Source organism: Vipera ursinii (genome assembly GCF_947247035.1).
Source record: "Vipera ursinii genome assembly, chromosome: 1".
NCBI lineage: Eukaryota > Metazoa > Chordata > Lepidosauria > Squamata > Viperidae > Vipera > Vipera ursinii.
In genome coordinates this window covers 200,926,146-200,949,755 of record NC_139512.1, presented here as the reverse complement: position 1 = coordinate 200,949,755, position 23,610 = coordinate 200,926,146, and positions in this window count along the sequence as shown.

Sequence of the window (23,610 nt, the reverse complement as noted above, 5' to 3'; positions counted from 1 at the left end):
TTCACCAGGGATCTTTCTCTATATCTGTTATCACAAAAACCTCTTCCTTTTCAATGTTATAATCAGTCCTCCTTCTCCAATATTTCCTTATAACCATTTTGGCTTTTTTCCCCCTGACAGTTCTTAAAATACTAAATTGATATAAAGATAATTAATCAATTCACACTGTTAGGCATATGGTGTTAGCCTACAATGTTGGGTTGAAAATATATTAACCATAATGCTATGTCTTTAAGATGTTAATTGGCCAATGGGTGTGTAAGTGTTCTCATGGCCATAAGAGGAAGCTAGGAGCGTAGCTTCTCTCTCTCTCTGATTTCACTGATCTCTACTGTTACTGTTTTTTGCTCTGCTGTTGGTTTACTACTGTTGTAACCTGAACTGTGTATTGACCTCTGGACCGGTAAGAAGACTTTGTATTTGGATTACTCTTTGGACTGTTGCTATTGTTTATGACCTGGACTGTTTATTTTTGAATGTGCATTTTTGTTCTTACACCACCTCAAAAGTAAACTACTTTTTGTTTTTATAACTCAGTGTATTCTTGTGTGACTTTTTCTACTCAGTACCATTCCTTGTCTGTGCAACTCTTTGTTAGCACAAGGAGACCTCTGCACAAATAAAATTCCTTAACACTGGTTATGGGCCCAGGCCTGTACTGAGAGTTAGTACACACAGTATCCTAGCTGAGTTTGTGTTAGTTATTTTTGGTGTAAAATGGCACAAGAACTGTTGTCAGGCATCTCCTGGATAACCCGGTTGGATGGGACAAACTATGTTTCCTGGTCCACGAAATGCTGCTTGCTTTTGCGCAAGGAAGGACTATGGACTGTTGTAAATAACCCACCAGATACTACTGCTTGGGATCCAGATGATGAAGAGGATGCAAAGAAGTTAGACAACTTTAAACGAAGCAACGAGAAAGCTCTTTGCATTATTGGACTAACACTGAATGACCAGCAGCTTGTCCATATTCGTGGTGAGGAGTCTGCTGCTAGGTGTTGGGATGTTTTGCGAAGGCTTTATGTTCGTGACAGTGTGGGTGCACATATACACCTTACACGAAAGCTGTTTAGGGCTCGTCTGCAGAAGAATGGAGATATGCTGATGCATTTAAATTACATGAAGGCAGCTTTTCAAGAGCTTCATGAAAAGGAGCTGATTTTTTCAGAGTTGCATCAGGTCTACATTATTCTGTCATCTTTGGATGAGAGTTATGATGAGTATGTTTCTTCTTTGGAAGTCCTGACCAGAGAGGAACTGACATTGACTAACATTACTGGGAGACTGCTGGAAGAGTCCAGAAGGAGGCGTGACAGAGACCAGCTGAGAGAGACACAGCCACGAGAAGAGCAGCAATTCACCACTGCTTACAACGTCAAGAAATGTTATTCTTGTGGGGCTAGAGGGCATATAGCCAAATTCTGTAGAAAGGGTAGAAAACAGAATGTAAATAGCAGTGGAAAGGCTAAGAAGGGCATTGGTTTGGCTATTTCTGATGAATCAACATCCAGAAACAATGAATTGTGGGTTGTTGATAGTGGGGCTTCACAAAGCATTACTAAAGTGAAGGATAGGTTTATTAATATGAAAAACAGCAACCAATATGTTTCACTAGCCAACGGTTGGAGGATGAAGGCCTCTGGTGAAGGTAATTCCTATTGTCCATGCATTGATGAACAGTTACCTATGTTATATATACCTAAACTAAGATTCAACCTGTTATCTGTAAGGGAATTGGTTAAGGTTGGGTTTGTGGTAACATTCAGAGGGGAGCAATGCACTATTGAGAGGAATGGAACCTGTGTAACTGCTAATTTGAAAAATGGTTTATTCGTTCTCACAAGTAACCAGGTTAGTACAGTTAAAGCTAACTCAATATGTGAGAACAAGAAGCCACATGATGAATGTATACATTTATTGCATAGGCGGTTAGGGCATGTAAACTTTAACTCACTACGTAAAACAGTTGAGTTAGTAGAAGGAATTACACTGAAGCCATGTAGTAAGTATTTGAATTGCAATGCCTGTAATCAGGAAAAGAGCAAGGAAACTCCTGCAAACAGGATAAACAGCTTCAAAACAACTGTTCCTTTGGAAGTTGTGTTTGCTGATTTAATTGGACCCATGAAGCCAAGTTTAGGAGGATCATGTTATATTTTAAGTATATTGGACCATTACTCTCGTTATGGTTTTTGTTATCTGCTTAAGTCAAAGGCAGACACTTTCCAACAATTTGCAAACTGGCTGAAGTTCGTGGAGAGAAAAACAAAGAGAAAGGTTCAGTGCATAGTTACTGATAATGGTACTGAATTTACAAATAAGCGTTTTGTTGATATGCTAGAATCAGCTGGCATTGAGCATAAACGTTCAGCCCCATATAGGCCTCAACATAATGCATTTGTTGAGAGACGTGGGCAAACGTTACAAGCCATGATGAGAACTATGTTAAGAGATTCTGGCTTAACAGATAGACTGTGGGGGGAGGCAGCAAAATGTGCAAACCATGTTCTGAATATAGTTGTTAATACTTCTACTGGTAAAATACCATATACAATATGGCATGGTAGAAGACCAAACCTTGATTACCTGCACACGTTTGGCACCCCAGCTTGGGTCCACATTCCTGCACAACTCAGGAGTAAAGGCCAACATAGGGCTAGGCAATTATACTTCGTAGGTTATGAAGCTAACCATAGATCCTATCGTTTCTGGGAACGAGGCACAACTAATGTATATAATAGTGCGAGTGCAAAATTCCTTGAGCACGTTGGTTGGGATAGACTAGAGCAAGAAACTGTTAATACTGATCCTCTAGTGTTTGAGGACTCCTCTGATAACGTAAGTAGTAATGATAATACATCTCCTATAAAAGATGAAGAGGAGATAGGGGAGATTAAAGATGAATCAGAGGAAGGAGAGGAGTCAGAAATTCAAAGCCCTGTAATTCCTTGGCGTTCAACGCGCATTAGACATCCACCTGATCGCTATGAAGCTAGTATATGTCAAGTTAGTGTAGAGCCATCTAACTATGATGAGATCAGGATGTATCCTGAAAAGGAACAGGCATCATGGAAAGCTGCAATGAACAGGGAGTTGAAGTCTTTGCGGGATCTTAAAGTTTATGTGAAAGCAAAACTGCCACCTGGTGAGCAAGCTATAGGTTGTAAATGGATATATAAAATAAAGAAGGGTGTAGATGGAACTATAACCCATAAGGCACGTTTGGTTGCACAAGGTTTTGCCCAAACTACTGAGGATTATGACGAAGTATTTGCACCCAGTCTAAGGTCAACTACTTTAAGAGCAGCTTTAGTATGGGCGGCTAAAAACCAATATATGGTTACCCATGTAGATGTTGAAACTGCATATTTACATGCTCCATTGCAACATACTATTTATTTAAGAATACCACCAGGATTGACCAGTGATAGAGACCATGATTGTTGGGAATTAAAGAAAAGCCTCTATGGATTGAAACAATCAGGCTATGAGTGGAACAAATGTATAGTTAATGAGTTAAGTGCATTAGGTTTTGTAGCCAGTAATGCTGATCCTTGTTTGTTTAGAAGAGAACACAACGGAGCATTATCTTTTCTTTTATTATTCACAGATGATATAGCAATAATAACAAAAACTGAGTTAGAAGCACAAACTATCATTTCAAGATTGGAAAATAAATTCACAATTAGAAATCTTGGGGAAATAAGCCACTATTTGGGGTTAGATATTGTGAAAACGAATAGGGGTTTTAAGATTTCGCAAGCCAGTAAAATATCTCAGTTATTAAAGAGATACAATATGGAAATGTGTAAACCAGCAAAAACTCCGATGGCTATGGATTTTAAGGACACTAATGTTGAGAGTCCTGTATTTGATAGGACTATGTACCAATCTTTGATAGGAAGTCTTATGTATCTGAGTAATTGGACTAGGCCTGATATTTCTTACTGTGTAAATCAATTAGCCAGGTACAACAATAATCCAACTGTTAGACATTGGCAATCAGCTAAACGAGTATTAAGGTATCTGAAACAGACTATTCACTACTCGTTATATTTAGAGCCAAATCGTGAGTTAATCCTTACAGCATATGCAGATGCGAGTTTTGCCTCTGATACAAACACTCGTAAATCTACTTCAGGGTTGGCTATATTGTTGGGTGATTCTTTGATTGGATGGAAATCTATTAGACAAAAACACATAAGCTTATCTACAATGGAGGCTGAATTTTCATGTCTATCAGTGTTATGTACAGAACTGCTAGTGTACAAACAATTATTGTTAGATATGGGTTTAGATGTAAATGATCCATTTATTGTGTATGAGGACAATCAAGCTGCAATAAAGATGGCTAATAATGCTGCAGTAAGGACAAGATCTAAACATACTGATCTTCGTTATTTAAATGTCAGACAATGTGTCAAAGATAAATTAATACAGCTAGAGTATTGTTCATCTGATGTAAATATTGCAGACCACTTTACGAAGGTACAAAGTGCTGTGAAACACAATACTAATTGTGAAAGAATGTGCATAAGATTGTAAGAGTTATATATTATTCTACCCAAAGGGGAGAATGTTAGGCATATGGTGTTAGCCTACAATGTTGGGTTGAAAATATATTAACCATAATGCTATGTCTTTAAGATGTTAATTGGCCAATGGGTGTGTAAGTGTTCTCATGGCCATAAGAGGAAGCTAGGAGCGTAGCTTCTCTCTCTCTCTGATTTCACTGATCTCTACTGTTACTGTTTTTTGCTCTGCTGTTGGTTTACTACTGTTGTAACCTGAACTGTGTATTGACCTCTGGACCGGTAAGAAGACTTTGTATTTGGATTACTCTTTGGACTGTTGCTATTGTTTATGACCTGGACTGTTTATTTTTGAATGTGCATTTTTGTTCTTACACCACCTCAAAAGTAAACTACTTTTTGTTTTTATAACTCAGTGTATTCTTGTGTGACTTTTTCTACTCAGTACCATTCCTTGTCTGTGCAACTCTTTGTTAGCACAAGGAGACCTCTGCACAAATAAAATTCCTTAACACACACCCTGAAGTAGAATACTTGTTTCTTCATCTTCGTTTTCTTCTTCCCTGTCCTTTATTACATTATTATCTTTCAATTTGTTATTTTAATAGTAACAGTCCTGTTGAGCATTATGGCATAAAGTTTTATTGATTATGATTTATTTCACCAGAGGCATGATGTTTTATTTTAAATGTTGCTGTTACTGTTCGTTGTTGTTGTTGTTGTTATCAGCCTGAATCAACCACTGGAAGATGAAAGTTCCTTCATTAATTGTTATGGACCATAATCTATCCTGCTGGTGCAGTAGAGTTGGGTAGATAGTTGTTCTTCAAATTCCCAGCCTAGGGTTGTGGAAGAGAGATCACATCACTTCTTACAGGATATGAAACACACACACACAAAAACACAAACACACACACACACACAGAAATACAAGGGAAAAAATGCAGAAAGTAGAGACTATGAAGGCTACCTTAATAATAGAGGTAATTCACAAAAGATATGCTGAGTAAGAATAGAGAACTCAGAACTAATTACAATCCTTTATCTGTGTCATACCCCAAAAGATATGTATTTTTAGACCCCCCAAAATATGTCCTTCTTTGTACACTTGGCATCTAAGTATGCTAAACAGGTTATACCACAGAGGGTATATTTGCACTCTCATTCAGTAATTAAACTGGCATTTCCAGCTTGTATCACTTATTTGATCCGCTACTCTGAGTATCAACCCTGCTCAGAGAAAGACATATTCAATGTATAATCACTAATTAGAGTTGTCAGGAAGCAGTCTAGAAATTTACTTTGTCCCTTTAAACCATCACAGAAGTTGCAAATCTGGTGCTCTTGGTCTTCCCTCCTTGTTCTTTCTGTCCAACCTCTTTTCTGACCAGTTGAATAGAACAACTATAACCTTGTTTGCTTCTCTAGCTGATAGAGAAAGCTGGGCAAATGACCAGGCAGGAGAAGGAAAACAAGAAAAAGGTGCAGCTGCTGAATTTCCTGTTTAATTGATACAGACAGAGGCAGAAGGCAAAGATCCAGCTTGTAGGATTGGCTCTAGACAAGACAGCAAATGGCACTTCGTAATCTATCAATGACCAGGGGATATGGTGTCCAATGCAAGACAATTTATTTTGGCATAGAGGGCAAAAGAAATTCAAAAACCATATCAATCTCTGGTAGAAAAAAAATTAACACGAGAGTTTGCCTGTCATCCAAAATTCCTAAGACTTATTACAGGACCAACTCTGCCGGCTGAATGGAACATTAGGAGTTAGCATTAGCTTCCAGCTCATCCTTTTTGGCAGCATCAAATATCAGAAATAAGAAATAAGATTAGTCTATTGGAGACCTTACCAGGTTCGAGTCCCACCAGGCTCAAGGTTGACTCAGCCTTCCATCCTTCTGAGGTAGGTAAAATGAGGACCCAGATTGTTGGGGGCAATAAGCTGACTTTGTAATAATGCCGGTTGGGGGGGGGCAAAAGCCCTAATAAGCAGGCATATATATAGAATGAAGGCTATTGCTAAGCACATTGATTTGTGCTTTAAATTGTAAGCCACCCTGAGTCTTCGGAGAAGGGTGGGATATAAATGGGATTAAAATAAAAAAAAATAAAAAAAATGGAAATAGCCAGGGTCTTGTTGGAGGAAAACATGTAACTAAATTTCCATATAAAGTTAATAAAAGCCCTTTTGGTCACAGCCACAACTTGGTTTTCTCCAAAAGCAATGTTAGTAGCATCCCCAAGCTGAAAATCAGCTTTTGATCAATGGAACAATTCAATATTGAGGGCACATTAGTGACAAAGTGCCAATGTGTTAAACATTTACATTTCTACTGTGAGATATATATTTTTTCTCCTTTTGTTCCATCATCATTGCAGGATACAAATATCACCCATGGTATCTAATAAGATGGACTAGCTCATTACGCATTTAAAAAAAATTCTTTGGCCAATAAAATCTGCCTCTTATACTAAATCACATTCAGAATGTCATTACAACATATACCTATATGTGATTAAGCAAAATAGTCTCCTTTGATTTAAGCTAGATTTTGGATTACTTTCATGGATACAGTAGTACATCTATACGAAGTAGGTTTTTTGGCAATAATGGATAAGTGTTTTGATACAGTCTTCTTTGGGGAATTTTTCCCCACTTCCCTATCTAACCTACACCCTTGGGATTTTCTCATGATTTCCCATCCTAGTAGTAACCAGGTTCAACCTTACTTAGTTTCTTGAAAACAGTGAAGATTGGCTAGATATTGCCACCTAACTGGGCATAACTAACTGTTCTATATGCTCATTTGTATATATGTGAACAAAGGCCTTCAAAGTAGCTTATTTGCTTCATAGCCATTTAGTTTAAAGAAATATAGTCCTTGCTATGATCTTTTCCTCAGCTTCACTTTCGTTTCTATAAAAAAACTGGCTTATACCTCATTCAACAAAATACACACAAACACAACACACATACACATACAGTATATAAACATATCTGCATAATATCTGATCAAGGACTATACCAAATGTAAAATTTGAGATCCACCTAGTATTTATGTGGTTCCTTGGTATAAACTAATACCTAATACCCAATGGTGGGATTCAAATATATAAATAACTGGTGTCTGTGTGGATGCTGTTTCTGGAAGTCCATTCAGGGCCTGGGCAACAAAAAATGGTTCTGTGAAAATCCACCCCTGATAATACCCAACATATTTTAATATTAACACTGAAACATCTAAAATGCAAAAATCAGGTCCTAGGTTTCTCTTCAAAAATAGAGGTTAATGAAACTCACTGAAGAGCTAGGCCTGCTGTTTCAATTCTTAAGAGGAAAAAAAATCAAATGAACCCCAATTCCCTCTAATTCAATTTCAATTTATTTATTTTATGGGGGTAATCTGTGGCCCTCCTGAGATGGCTAACCTACAACATGCCTTAGCCTCGAACCAGTGTGGATGAGGAATGATAATAAGTATAGTGAAATAACATCTGGAGGGCCACAAGTTCCCACTCCGTGATTTATATCCTTCTTTCCCTGTATCGTAAGCAATCCAGAATGGAGTGTCACGAGATGAAGATTTTTCCCACTCTGTCAGGAAATGCTGAGGAAATTTGAGTTTGACAGGATTTTCCCCTATTCAATGCTTCTTGGGGACCCTTGGATATGTAGCGCTGTAAAAATGCAGTACTCGCAATGAAAGGACTGCTTTTGTTTCTTTTTTTAACAATTCTAATATCTATGGATAGAAAGGCCCAACAGAGGCTTCACTTTCTTAGGATCTTGCGGAAGAACAGGGTAGAACAACAGCTAATGACCCTCTTTTACCGGTCTACCATAGAGAGCGTCCTCTCGTATGGTATTGTGGTTTGGTATGCTGGTCTGACAGCCGCGGATAGGAAAGCATTACAGAGGGTGGCGAGCACAGCACAAGACATTGTGGGCTGTTCCCTGACACCACTGGATGACATCGCCAGGGCTCGTTGCCTTGGAAGAGTGAGGAAGATTCTCAGGGATGACTCACACCCTGGACGGTATCTCTTTACTCTCCTACCATCCGGTAGGAGATATAGGAATATAGCCAGCCGTACCAACAGGCTGAAAAATAGCTTTTATCTGTGGGCTGTTAGGCTTTTAAATGGGACATAATCTTATGCAGAATTGACTTGGGAGGCCGGTGTGTGGTGTAGTTGGTTCACATAGTGTGGTGGGATGGAGGGTTTGTTGTCACTGTGTGTTGGGGGGAGAAAGCACAGGGGGAGGCTCAGCTAATCTCAATGTACACATGTTGTACTTTGACAATAAAGGTTTATTATTATTATTATTATTATTATTATTATTATTATTATTATTATTATTATTATTATTATATAATCTATTGCCTAACACTCATAAGGCACTGAATCACGGTGCGGTTAGTTCTACTGCTGTCCTGGCATGCTGTCTCTATTTAAGGTACATGTTTCTCCATCTGTGTGTATCAGATTAGCTCAGTGCCAGCCTAAACCTTTTCGCTGCCTGAAGCAGAGCTGAAACATTACTCCCTCCACAGCTGAGGCTAAATTTCTTTCTATAAGAGATGCCAACGCTTTTCTTCCTCCCTCTTCCTTTATTGCCTAAAGCAAGTCATTTCATCTTGCTACAAAGCAGGGCTTAGCTGCAGCCTGTTACAACAATCTCTCAACTTGGAATTGTCCCAGAAAAGCTAAGCATTTTTCAAAGCCTAATGGTTAGAGTTGGAATCTTAGCTGTTGAAACAGAAGATCATTGGAGTACTGTGTTTAGGTTTAACCGAGCGTTTAATTAAAGCACCAGTCTAGCTTCCCCAAACCCACTCTCTCGAGTTTAGGCTATAGTTCTCACTGAATTGGTCCTGCTACCTAAAAGACGAAAGGAATCTGGCAGCAACTATGTCAGCCTGTTCATTCCACTGCACCTCATACAAACTCATGCCTTTTAATAAAATGTACAAGTGGTCCTCAACTTATTTATTTAACAATGGTTCAGAATTACAACAGTGCTGAAAAAAGTGAATTACGACCTGTTCTTGAAGTTGCAACCATTGCACCATTCCCCTTAGTCATGTGATCCCAATTTGAGTGACTGGCTTGCCTTTATGATGGTTGCAAGGTCCCAGGGTCACATGATCACAATTTGCAACCTTCCCAGCTAGCTTTCAATAGGCAAACTCAATGGGGGAAGCCGGATTTGCTTAATGACTGTGTGATTTGCTTAACGACTATAGTAAAATGACTCATGTAATGACTGTATCACTTAGCAACTGAAATTCATTGTGGTCGTAATTCAAGGACTACCTGAATCACCCTGAAAAGGTGCTCTCTGAGTCCTACTAATATTTGCTTACCATGAGCTGACACAGCTTTCCTTCTGCAATGTCTATAAATTAAAAAAATTAAATTAAATTAAAAGTAATAAAAGCTAGAAATTCTGGTTTAAAGCATGCTTATATGGAGGGCATCAGATTAAAGCATGTAGTCCTCTGTTAATAGGGCTTTTTTCCTTATAACTTAATACAACCATTTGGTTTGATCTTGTTTTATTTAGGCCTATTTATATAGGCCAATCAGCAGAAAGTACATTTCATTTGTTTTATCTTCATTTTCCCCATTTGGTTTGCTTAGTAATAACAAGAAGAAGAAGAAGAAGAACTTATTAATGTATGTAGCAGGTGTCAGAGATGCTTTGCAATCAGGAATTAAAAGAGCAGCTATAAAAATAAGTCAATATCTCAAAGCAGCAGACCATCAAATGTTAAAAGCTTGCTGGATTTAAAAAATGCTTTAAAGCATGATTGAAAATAGGAAGTAAGCCAAAGAACTTTCTTTTACAAGGACATTGCAGAACTTTCAAGGAATATAGAAATGAACAACTTTTTGGTTTTCATCAGCTCTACTTTACAAGGTCAGGCCACTGTATTCAGAATTATTACACCCTTCCTCCTTCACTTAGCTGATGGACACACCAGCTATCTATTTTCCTTTGTTTCCTTTAATTCATTAATGTACTTTTTTTTTACCATTTTCATTCCTTACATTCCAAGCTGCAATCTTCTACATGGGCATACAGACACCAACCTCCATCATCCATGATGAATGTGAACATTCAATAATTTAACACTTTTTAGAAGGATAGAAAAGATTGGTCACCAGCCTTAGTTGACTCCATGTCCCTATTAAAAGGTATTCTAGTCTATTTAGGCATGATTTTGGCCAGTAAATGACAAGTACTACGGTGGCTCAGTGGGTTAGGACGCTGAGCTTGTCGATCAGAAGGTCGGCAGTTTGGCGGGTCGAATCCCAAGTGCCCCGTAGCAGAGTGAGTGCCTGTTACTCGTCCCAGCTTCTGCCAACCTAGCAGTTCGAAAGCACGTAAAAATGCAAGTAGAAAAATAGGAACCACTACGGTGGGAAGGTCACAGCGTTCCGTGCGCCTTTGGCATCTAGTCATGCCGGCCACATGACCACGTAGACATCCTTGGACAAGCGCTGGCTCTTTGAAATGGAGATGAGCACCAACCCCCAGAGTCGGAAACGACTAGCACGCATGTGCGGGGGAACCTTTACCTTTACCTTTACCTTACTAAAGCCCAATTTAAGAATGTTCATGCTACACTATACAAACTAGGATTTCCAAGCTAGAACTTACTTTGCAAGCCAATATGTTGCTGCCTGCGACCTTTGAATCAGTGTACAGTAGTATCTTGGCACTCAACTGCTTTGAAACTCATCAAATTTGATACTCAAATGTATTTTGCTGCAAAATACATTTGTACTCATCATTTGTTTGGTTCTCAATGCACATGCTAGAACTTGTCGGTGTTGGCTGCCTTGTGACTCACCACATTATTCCTTATGGAAAAAACTTGTTTGGTATGCATATTTTTTGGTACCCATCGTGCCTCCCAGAACCAATTAACAATGAGTACCAAGGTACCACTCTGCTGACAAACACCCAAGACTGCAATAAAAATAAAAAAAATCAATTTAATTTAGCAAAACTGCATCTGGTATGATAAAATTCATCGTTTCTCCAGTTAATCACTATTACAGCAACAAAATCTTGAGGACCATTGTATAAGCCAAAGCTTGCCAATATATCGTTAGTATTTAATATATCGTTAGTATTAAACCTGTAGGAGTTTGATGCATTTATCAAAAGAGTGAAAACAGTATCTTGCCATCACATCACAAGCTCTGCCTCTTTCACATATTGTGCAACTTCACAACGCACATACAATTGGGGTGGGGCTTTGCATTGCCATGTTGCAACATTTCGCTTTCATCATTTTGCCCCTCCTTGCACACATCCTTTCAACAAACACTGCTGCTAATGGGCATTATGGAGCCTGTTCCCTTCCTCCAATGTCTGTACAATCAGAAGAATGAATGAATGAATGAATGAATATTTAACATTTCAAATTTGCTGAAATCTTGTCAAAGGCCTGGACCTTCCAAGATATTGGTATTCCTGTCTGAAACCTTGTAAGATTTTAGGCAGATCTGCTGAAATCTCACACCATGTCTTTCTTGTTTAAAAGTTTCAAAGTAATGGCCATCTCATTGGATTTTGACTTTTTATTTAATTTTTTTGAATTTTGGCATTATCCCAGAAAGCCCCTTATGTTTATTATTTATTTTATTAGATTTTTTTTAGCCCATGTTTATTGCTTTATAAATAACTCAGATGCAGGGAACATATCTTCTTCCTCCCATTTTCCCCACAACAACAAAAACCCTGTGAGGTGGGCTCTCTGTTCCATGTTCCTTCTTGGACTGCTGCCATAGTACTGGTACCATGGTCTTAAATTTTACAATCCATTTTTTTTAATCTGACCAGGATCTTTTCACAATCTCTTGTAAATTTTACAAGGCATGTCAGTATTTCAAACAAATATTGACACATCTGCTTTAGTATTCATGAAGCCCTTTTTTAAAAAAATAAATAATCAAGGACTCTGTTTTTCCAATAATAATAATAATAGACCACATAGGTGCTGCAAGAGGATTGCATAGGCCAACTGCAAACAACAACATGACAATGTAGCAACAGTGATGTATTGTAAAATCTGCAAGAAATACCGTTCGTCTGTATGCGAGAACTGATGGGACCATAAAATAAAGTAATAGAAAAAGTCCCAGAGTTAAAGTGCTCTGGGAGTTCAGGATTCAAACAGACAGGCACCTGCCACATATCACCCCAAATTTAACAATTGTAGATAAGAAAGACAAAAAACATTTGGATAGTAGACGTGGCCGATCCTGGAGACAGCAGACTGGAAGAGAAAGAACTGGAGAAGATAATAAAATACAAAGACCTACAATAGAAAAAGTAATGACTATGGCAAAAGAAGGCAAAGGTAGTACCAATAATAATAGATGCCTTGGGTGCAATCCCCAAATAATTGGAGCACCACTTGAACGCCCTCAGCATTGACTGAATCACCATCGGTCAATTGCAAAAGGCATCTTTACTTGTTAATGCCTCCCCCTTTCTGCGGACTGACATATTTTTTTTACATGACAGTTATCCAGTCTGTGGTTTCTCCTCTTGTATCCTTTTATTCCCTTATACCATTACAGATAGTTGCAGAGAACAACAGAAAAATTTAAAATGAGAGACTGCCCCCATGACAACAATATGAATAGTTCCATCCATCGCTTTAAAGTTTGCATGTCTCTTTTTAACAACTAGCCTGAAGGATATTTAATGAGGGCATTAGATCAGATTTATCAAAACAACAATTTGCCTTCACTGTAAAATAATAATAGTAATAGTAATAGTAATAATAATAATAATAATAATAATAATAATAATAATAATAATAATAATAATAATAATAATAATAATTTTTATATACCGCCCTTCTCCCAAAGGACTCAGGGCAGCGAACAGGGCAGAGATATAAAAAATACAAAAATACAAAAGTTAAAAAATATTAAACATATGCCCAAGCTAAAAACAGTAAATACATATATTAAAAATGACAATAAAAAAAATCACTGTAAAAAATTTTTTTTGCTAGATTGGCTGATTAATATGTGCTGGTTCCTTTAAGGATGAATATTCCAAGTACCAATGTCAAGATAAATATTTCTAATTAATAGTTGCCTTCATCAAATACAAGAAAAAACATTCATTAATGCTCACCAGAGAGCTTTACAATAAGATTGATTACTTCTGACTTAATTTGATCTTCACTCACCACTAATTTGTTTTTAATAGATATCTGATTTAGTTTTTTTCTTCCCTCACTTTTCTTACTAGTTCCTCTCTCTCATTCTTCTTTCTTAAAAAGATTCAGCCTGGAATTCCCTCAAAGCAACCCAAGCACTTTGCACAACCTTCAAAGTTTTGGTGCTATATATTCGTATTTAATTTACTCAACCAAGGTCAAGCAAGGAAACACATTAATCATCAGAAATGCTACGTGTAAGATTTAAGTTAAAATTGGAACTTGGGAGTCAGAGAGTTATACAGGACTGCACGGATCATTTACACCATCACAGACATTGGCTGCATTTAGCTTTCCTTTACTAAAGAGTTCCTGTTTGATGAGCAATAATCCTAGAATGACCCTTAACGAGGGAAGGAAGGAAGGAAGGAGGGATTTGAGGCATTAGGCTAGAACAGAGGTAGGCAACCTTGGCTCTTTTATGACTCGTGGACTTCATTCCTGGCTGGCTCAGGAATTCTGGGAGTTGAAGTCCATGAGTCATTAAACAGCCAAGGTTGCCTACCTCTGGGCTAGAACCTGGGGGTCATGAGTTTTAGTATTGTCTTAGGCACAAAACCGACTGGGTGACTTTGGACCAGTCACTCTCCCTCTGCTATGTGAAGAAGGCAGTGGCAAATCCCTTCCAAAAAATCATGCCAAGAAACTGCAGGAATCAAGACTATCTAGAGGGCACAAGATAAAACATGTATATAAAGATAAAGGTTTCCCCTGTCCAGTCATGTCTAACTTTAGGGGGCAGCGGTCATCTGAGGGAGCCAGTGTTGTCCAAACACATTTCCATGGTCATATGGTTAGAATGACTAGACGCCAAGGCCCACGGAATGTTATTACCTTCCCACCGAAGTGGTACCTATTTTTCTACTCACATTTGCATGCTTTCGAACTGCTAGGTGGGCAAGAGTTAGAGCAGGAATGGGAACTCCCCCACTGTGCCGCGCTCAGGTCTCGAACTTAAATCTGGGCTGTCAGCTTTCCAGGAGCTTTAACCGCTGATCTTCTCAATATATATACACATATAAATAAATTCTGGACTTGGGAACAATTTATCCACACAGAATGGAATAAGAGTTCGTCTTGTTATAGTTATAGCTTTCTTGGTATGCATGTGCCAACTAGATCCTTCTTTATCCTGCCTCCATAATATAAGCAGGTCTAATGGAGGATTTTTCATGGATTTAAGCCCTGCTCACTTGGGAGAATCCACGATAAAACCATGTGCATGTGGAGAAGAAGCCGGTGCATGCTCCCTCTACTTTAAAGTTCATTTGTTGCTTAAATAGGTCTTTAGTACTTTGAAAATGTAGGCATCAGAAGGAAAATCATCCCATGTATGGACTAAGTAAAATTTAGCTGACAGGACAAGGACAAAGAAAAGAAGACCCCCCTGCACTGAACAGTAACTTGAATTGCTCCATGCCCCCAGCTCTGCTTTGACAAGCCAGCATCTCTGTGCCACGCACGCGATAATGCTGCCCTTGAAATGCCTGTCACTGCATTGCATCAGTGGCAATGCATAGGACTGTAGCCCAGTGAATAAACTTCTTTTGTCAGCATGTCTTAAGTGTCAGCAAAATTGGCACTTGCATAAAGGAGAGGAAAGAGATAAACAGTCACCTCCTTCTCAGAGGTGACTTCTAGCACAGCAAATCCTTTATGCGCATCTCTTGCTGTTGCAGAGTATTACGCTTAATTTCTGATTGTGTTCTTGTCACCAGAGCTTGAAAGGACTGCATTTTATTCATGATCTAGGGTTTGCCATATTGTCTTTTCCTGTGTATTCAGATGCTCTCAAACTCATCAGCTGTGTGCTACATTTTTTATTTTAATGAACAAGGCATTAAGTGGATAAGAAGGAAGCCATTTTAAACAATTTTTAGCAAATTGCACTAGGACATTATTTTATTATTATTTCTACATCTTTGGTGATTAATACTAAATACGAAATATACAGATAGGGAGATCGATTATGAAGGGGACACAAGTGTAACTTTTTTTTCGGTTAAATTACCTGTGAATTAAAAAGCACATGAATTTCCTATTTGTCTTGTTTGTTTGTTTATTTATTTATTTTATAGGCCGTCCATCTTACCTCAAGATAACTCATGCATGAAGCCATGATTTATACATAAATCCTCTATACTATTTACTTGAATTTGTGTTTAGGATTATTTTAAAGATCTTCATCTACTTAAAATTCTTCTTCAAAAGCTCATTGGTACTTCTATGTCATTACTGTAAAAGTAGAAACCAGAGTAATAATTAAAAGCAATTGATGTAGAAAACTGATATAATAGACTAAAGCTGGGATTCTGCATCACTTATCTGGAATTAGTTCTGCTGAACTAAAAAAAAACCTTACTTTTATATAAAGTAAGTATAGTAAGCTACAATAGATCTGCCTAGGATAGTGCTCACTATATACAATACACGTGCATAATAAAATTATTCAGCATGCCATCCCAGTATCTAATTTTGTCTTAGCCAAGAACATAATAGACAGCCTTAAGGAAGAAACAATATGATTTGTCTTCAAACATATTAGTTTTGTTCCCTTAAAGACAATGTGGGCAAATAGCCCTGATTGCACTACATAAATATTACTTTACATTAGACTGATATGAATGTAACTAATTTATGCAAGTCAGTACATAGCTATTGGCAAATCTTGTTGTCTTCCAGAGGACCCCTGGGGGAAAAGATGGGTTATCCTCATTACTGACAATTTAAAGGAAGCTGGTCTGAGTTTGAGATGATACTGATTTTTTTTCTTAAACAGTGGCAGCAGTGGTTGGATGGAGTGAGAGGGAGAGGGAGAGGGAGAGGGAGGGACAGACAGAGCAATTGTTAAGAATAATTACACTCTGAACAGTCTGAACCTAAATAGTGAATCCAAAAAAAAAACATCATAGGAGCTTTTTATTTTATTCTTTTGGTTTTGCTGAAGATGATTCCATTGGAATTTGGTGCGTTCAGTTTGCTCCCTAAACACTTCTAAAGAAATCCCAGTACCCACCAGTAAAAAAAAAAGGAATCTACCAACTCCAGTGATATCACTGGCTGCATCCTGTATTGTCCTCAATACAATGAGCTTGGTGACCCCAAAAAAAAAGAGGAGAAGATGGCCCACAAGAACAAAACAGTGGCTCACTCCTATCTTAAAGGATTTCTGGTGCCATAATTTTATCTGCAGTTGGTTTCTTGCCTGTTCGACATGCCAAAATGCATTTTGGTTAGCATATGATGTGTGATTTGCTTTGCCGCAGTTGCTTCTCATAGGCAGTGAAATAATGCTGAGAAAACTGTACTTCCTAGAGTCATAATTAAAGAAGAACAGTCCAAATGTCAAGTGAAACCTATAAAAAAAATGATCATATTGAAGTATGAAGATTAAGCTGAGAAGCTACAATCTGAAGCACAATCTAGACAGGGTTAAGATTCTGCCCAAGTGCTGAACTCTCTCTTCCACTGAAATCAACAGGAGAATGTTTCAGTCTAGCAGCTAAATGCTGCCTTTTACTTTCTGAACACTCTTGAACAGTGTTTAATTACAGCCAAACAAACAACAACTAAAGAAACCAATCAACAAGTTGCGTTGTAGCTCCAACATTGTAACTGACGATATAGTCACACCATGGTTAATAATAAAAAGATAATGTCCCAATCAACAAAAGGCATTCTGCCGGCATCAACTGTTATGAAAACTCTGTGTTGCCTGTGGTAACTAAATTTAGAAATGGATTACAGATCAAAGCAATGGCATCTTATGAAAAGAAAAGCAACAGAGCCATCTAATGGACTCTGCAGCAATTCGCTGTCTTTCTGAATCACAATCAAAGCTGCTGCATATGGCCTTGTTTCTGTAGATTTTTTTTAATGTGGGCATATGGATGTGCTCTAGTTTCAGATCTCTTAGGGAATTTTATTTTTTCTCAACTGGCTTGCTGTTATTTAAAAGAAAATGGACTGAAGTACACTTTCCAGATTGGGAATGTTATCTCAGATATTATATTATTATTATTATTATTATTATTATTATTATTATTATTATTATTATTGTTGTTGTTGTTGTTGTTGTTGTTGTTGTTGTTATTGTTGTTATTGTTTATTATTATTATTATTATTATTATTATTATTATTATTATTCACAAACTGCTATTTTGAGAGCACAAACTAGTCATGCCTATATTATATTATTATTATTATTATTATTATTATTATTATTATTATTATTATTATTGTTGTTGTTGTTGTTGTTGTTATTGTTTTTTTATTATTATTATTATTATTATTATTATTATTATTATTATTATTATTATTATTATTATTCACAAACTGCTATTTTGAGAGCACAAACTAGTCATGCCTATATCTCAATTGTGAAGAAAACATGATGGGTAAGATGTCATTTGCAGGCTATATGTGGCCCTCAAACTAATTTTATATGAAATAACATATTGGAAACAATATGCAAAGACCTAATTCTGTGGAGAGGACTATAAGGTTGGGGAAGGTGAAAGGAAAGAGAAAAAGAAAATGACCAGCAGAATGATGGACCCAGTTACAGTGGTGATGGATTTGCTGGTTGAATCTACAAGATCAGACTGGGAAAAGATCATTCTGGAAAACATCTGCCTATGTACTCACGAAAAGTCAACACCAATGTGATGACGCATCATCAGTCAATCAATCTAGAGAGAGAGTATACACACTATTCAGCACTGCAAATTCTATGCTATTGACTTTGGCTTTACCTTCAGTTGGCTGCATCTCCTTTCATCAGTCCTACTTTACAGGGAAACTTCTCCATCTTTGCAAATCATGAGACTACAGTATACAACTACACTCATCCATTCAAAGCAGAGATACTGCATTATTATGAGCTGAGGTGGTGCAGTGGTTAGAATGCAGTACTGCAGGCTACTTCTGCTGACTTGCTGGCTGCCAGCAGTCAGCAGTTCATATCTCACCAGGCTCAAGGTTGACTCAACCTTCCATCTTTCTGAGGTGGGTAAAATGAGGACCCAGATTGTTGGGTGCAATAGGCAATAGGCTGACTCTGTAAACTGCTTAGAGAGGGCTGTAAAGCACTATGAAGTGGTATATAAGTCTAAATGCTATTATTATTGCTATTATCAATACGAATGTTTGCATGTTAATTTCTTCTCCAATATGCTCAACTCAACCGAACCAAAATCTGAAATCTAACTAAATTTTAAGGTGCTGGTACTTACATTTAAAGCCCCACATGGTCTAGGCCCAGGATATTTGCAGGACCGTCTGCTGCCGGGGACAACTTCCCATTGCCCAGTGCGCTCACACAGAGAGGGCCTCCTCAGGGTGCCGTCGGCTACACAATGTCGGCTGGCGACACCCAGGGGCAGGGCCTTCTTTGTGGGAGCGCCAGCCCTGTGGAACCAACTCCCCCTTGAGCTTCGGATGGCCCCGGATCTCCGGTCCTTTTGCCGCGACCTCAAAACTTTCCTTTTTCATCAGGCTGACCTGGACTGATGACAGGTTTTTAAAATGTTTTAATTTTTAATTGTTTAGTTAATTTATTTTGGGGCTGTTTATTTAATTTTCTCTTAACTTTTGTATTGTTGTTTTTATTGTTGTTAGCCGCCCTGAGTCCTTCGGGAGATAGGGCAGCATATAAGTCCCAAAAATTAAATAAATAAATAAGAATGCTACATGCTGTAACACAGAGATCCCCAACCTTTTGGGCACCAGGGACTGGTTCCATGGAGAGAGGTTTTTCCACGGACTGGAGGGAGCATGGTTTTGTGTGCGGCCTGCATCTCACAGATAGGGCTTTGCTTGTATGTGCGGACAGGTTGCTGACGTGCTGCACCCAGTACCGGTCCATGGACCGGGAATTGGGGACCCCTACTGTAACATATTGTTGCAAGCTGCACCCGTATCCATTGACTATCAATTTCTAGCACTGCCTATGGACAGTTATTTCAAGAGTACTTTCAGAATAAGTGAAATAAGTGTTCGTATATTTCCTGTTCACAGAGAAGTAGCATTTAAGAAATATAAGAACTAAACCTGTGAATCTTTATCAAAAGGTGCCCTGGAATAGCTCCTCTTTCATTTGTGTTTTTGCTTAACAGGGAAGAATTAATTATAGCAATAGTATACAGGGGATTTAATGAATAACAAGAAAAAAAATTCCTAATCTTCTGAAAAGCACTTCATCTTGGAAACAAATATTTGCCTCTACTCCATCTCAACTGAGTCAATGGCCGTGAAACATCATTTAAGCATTCAGTGGTTACTAGAAACGAAGAGGTCTTTATTGCAGGTTAGTGGGCTTCTATTAGACACATTGATATGCTTTGTGTTACTTAGCTTTGGATGGCGAATCATGAAACAGAGTTTTGTGTTGTTGGGTTGTTGTTTTTTTAAAAAAACACCTATCCTCAGTCCTACTCACTGATTATCGCCTGTATCTACGGACTAACCAAAACTTTAGAATAGCCATCTCTACAATATTTACTGCAGTTTACATGAAGCAAATGAGAGTCTAGTAATTTTTGTAATACTATAAGATGGCTTCAGAAAATAAATCTAGAGCTATTCCGCCACAAATAAAACAGAGGCAAAGTGTGGATTTTTCTCTGGTAATTAGATCTTCTAGGCAAAATATATTCTTATGTACTCTATTGTCATTAATCAGTTTAAGAATGAACCAGCATAATGAACTGTTGTCCAGCAAGAGAGAATGCAAATGATTTTGGATGAGACCTAACAAAAAGAAAGACAAATTTTAAAAATCTCAAGGGATGAAAGCTATCACTCATCAAATTAAGCCTTTACAGAGGCAATTATCTATGTTAACAGCAAAAGAGGTGGAATTAAAGATGAACGATGTAAAACAAAGAAAATTTGAACATGCAAATAAACCTAGGAGACAGTTGGCATAAAAATTGTGAAAAGAAAAGAAAAGAAAGCGATAATAAAAGTTACAAGGGAATAATTTAATAAGAAGTGATGTGAATACATGAAACGTGTATCATCAGTATTATACTACTTTATATAAAGGTCAAGAAATTGCTTCAGAAAAAAATGGATGAATATTTGCATAACAAAATTTACCTAAGATTTCAGACAATCAGATACAAATTTTGAATGGACCTATAACAATGTGTAAAGCTATCAAAAATATTAAAACAGGAAATCTATCTGGTTCAGATGGGCTGCTGGCCTCTTATCATAAATGTTTTGAAGATGAGATTTTACAACCTTTATAGGAAACAATGATTATTATTTTACAGAATTGAAAAATTCCTGATAAGGAAGCTAATATAAAATCTAAACAGGGACAGGATTTGACTTTAACAAGAAATTATCTCTATTGAACAATGGTTATAAATTGTTTACTACAATTTCTGCTGAAAGACTGAGAATAATTTTACAGGAGTTTATTCATGAAGATCAATGTGGGTTTTTATCTATAAGATAACTAATGATAATATTAGAATTTGTTTGAATATTCTGGAATACTTGGACCAACATAGTGAAAACTGCATTGATTCAGAGAAGGCCTTCTGAACTGGATTTTTTTGTTTGTTTGTTTAGAGATCTGAACATAAAATGGCTAAGTATATTTCTCAGAAAGCATAAATAATGTTAACGAAGAACTAACAAAACCTTGTGAGATTCAAAAAGGGACAAGACAAGAATGTCTACTGTCTCCCCTTTTCTTTATGTTGGTTCTTGAGGTATTGAATAGAGATATAGGGGGAAAAAATCAGATAATTATCAGAGTGAAGATTAAAAAAGAAAATGTTTATTTTAGAAGATCCACTAGAGGGAGTAGGAGCATTAATGGGAAAATTAAAGGAATTTGGTATATTAATAAGTTTCAAGATTAATAACTGAAGATGGATGTATTCTCTCTCACACACATACATATATACACATACACAGAGAATGTTTGTGTGTGTATGTGTGCACGCGCGTGTGTGTACATACACACAGCATGTCTCTGCATATATCCATCTCACAAAATCCATATGGAGACAAGCCATCAATGGAATGCAGAAGTAACTTTGTAACCATCTGCTGCCTGGTTTGAGCTGTTTTTGTGGCTATACAGTACAAGTAGAACCGAATGCCAACATATATCTAGAAATATCTTGCCAGGTGTTCAAGATATTGACGGGCAAGATTCCAGTATACTGAAAATATTGTGTGAAATTATGACTGTGCCCTGCCTGCAAAGATACATCTAATCTCTGTAAGTCTTCCTGGTCCAAGCATATGGAATTCAGGGCACTGCCAGTTTAGAGATACTGGGAATAGAAGTAAAGTTTTTGATGATGACGACGATGATGATGATAATAATAACAACAACAACAACAACAACAACAACAATAATAATAGAGTTGGAAGATTCATTATCTAGGTCAGACATGTCAAACACAAGGCCCGGGGGCCGGATGCGGCCCGCGAAGTGGGTTCATGCAGCCTACGAAGCCATCCTGGAAACAGCGAGGGAACGGCCCCCACTGCCTTGGCCCTGGCCCAGAGACCCTCCTTCTGCCAGAGACCCTCAGATCTGTCCCACTCCTGCCCAGGCCCCCATAGGCACCCTTGATGCCAATGATGTAGATCTGGCCACGCCCACCCAGTAGGCCATACGCACTCTAGCCACGCCCACCCAGTAGGCCACACCCATCCAGGCCACACCCACCCGGCCCCCTGGGGGCAACTGCAGTGCTGATGCGGCCCTCAATGAAATTGAGTTTGACACCCCTGATCTAGGTCAACACAGTGCAAGGTGATCGAAAGGACAGACCCGAAGGGGAAGTTAAAGTGAGGGCTGTAATTTGACTCATATTCTATTTAATTAATTATACAGAATAACAGAGAAACCAAGTTGGAAGGGATCTTCTAGTCCAACGCCCTGCTCAGGCAGGAAACCCTATTCCATTTCAGACAAGTGGTTGTCCAATCTCTTCTTAAAAACTTACAGTGTTGGAGCATCCACAGCTTGTGGAGGCAGGTTGTTCCACTGGTTAATTGTCAGGAAATTTCTCCTTAGTTCCAGGTTGCTTCTCTCCTTGATTAGTTTCCACCCATTGCTTCTTGTCCTGCTTTGGACAATATATAGTCAATATTATTTGGGATTTCATAACACTTATTTTCTTTTTCTGTCACAATAAAAATTATAGTTCAGTGACAATCTTTAATGGTTTTTGAGAGCCAAACGTAACCCAAGATATGACTTGGGAATCTTAGGCTTTTCTCCTTTTGAGTTAAAAGTAGCCTGCCCCATCACATATAATTCTACCACTAAAATAATTGTTTTTCCCTAAAATATGAGAGAATCACTTTATACTTTCTGAAAATACAGTACAAGAGACAAAGAACTGCCTTTCTGAGGGAAATGGTTGGCCTGAAATATAGAGGTTGGGTTTCCAGCAAATCCAAGGTCATCTTCCTTATAGGAACTAGTATATGTCAGTGATAGCGCAAGGATGCAGATGTTTGTGTATCCACAATAATAATGAAATTAATGAAGTAGCCACAACCTTCAGAGGAAAGCAACTCTGAAAGTTCAGCAGTGTGGAAAGTATATTCTGTGAGGATAGAACTGAGTGGATATATTTAACTTAAGATGAAAATTAAGGAAGACTCATTAAAAAAAAGATTAAGATTTTGTCCTGTCCAGTTATGTCTGATTCTAGGGGGCAGTGCTCATCTCTGTTTCCTAGTTGAGGGAAGCCACCATTGTCTGAAGATGCTTCCATGGTCATGTGGCCAGCAAGACTATATGCCAAGGCGTGCTCTACAAGTACCT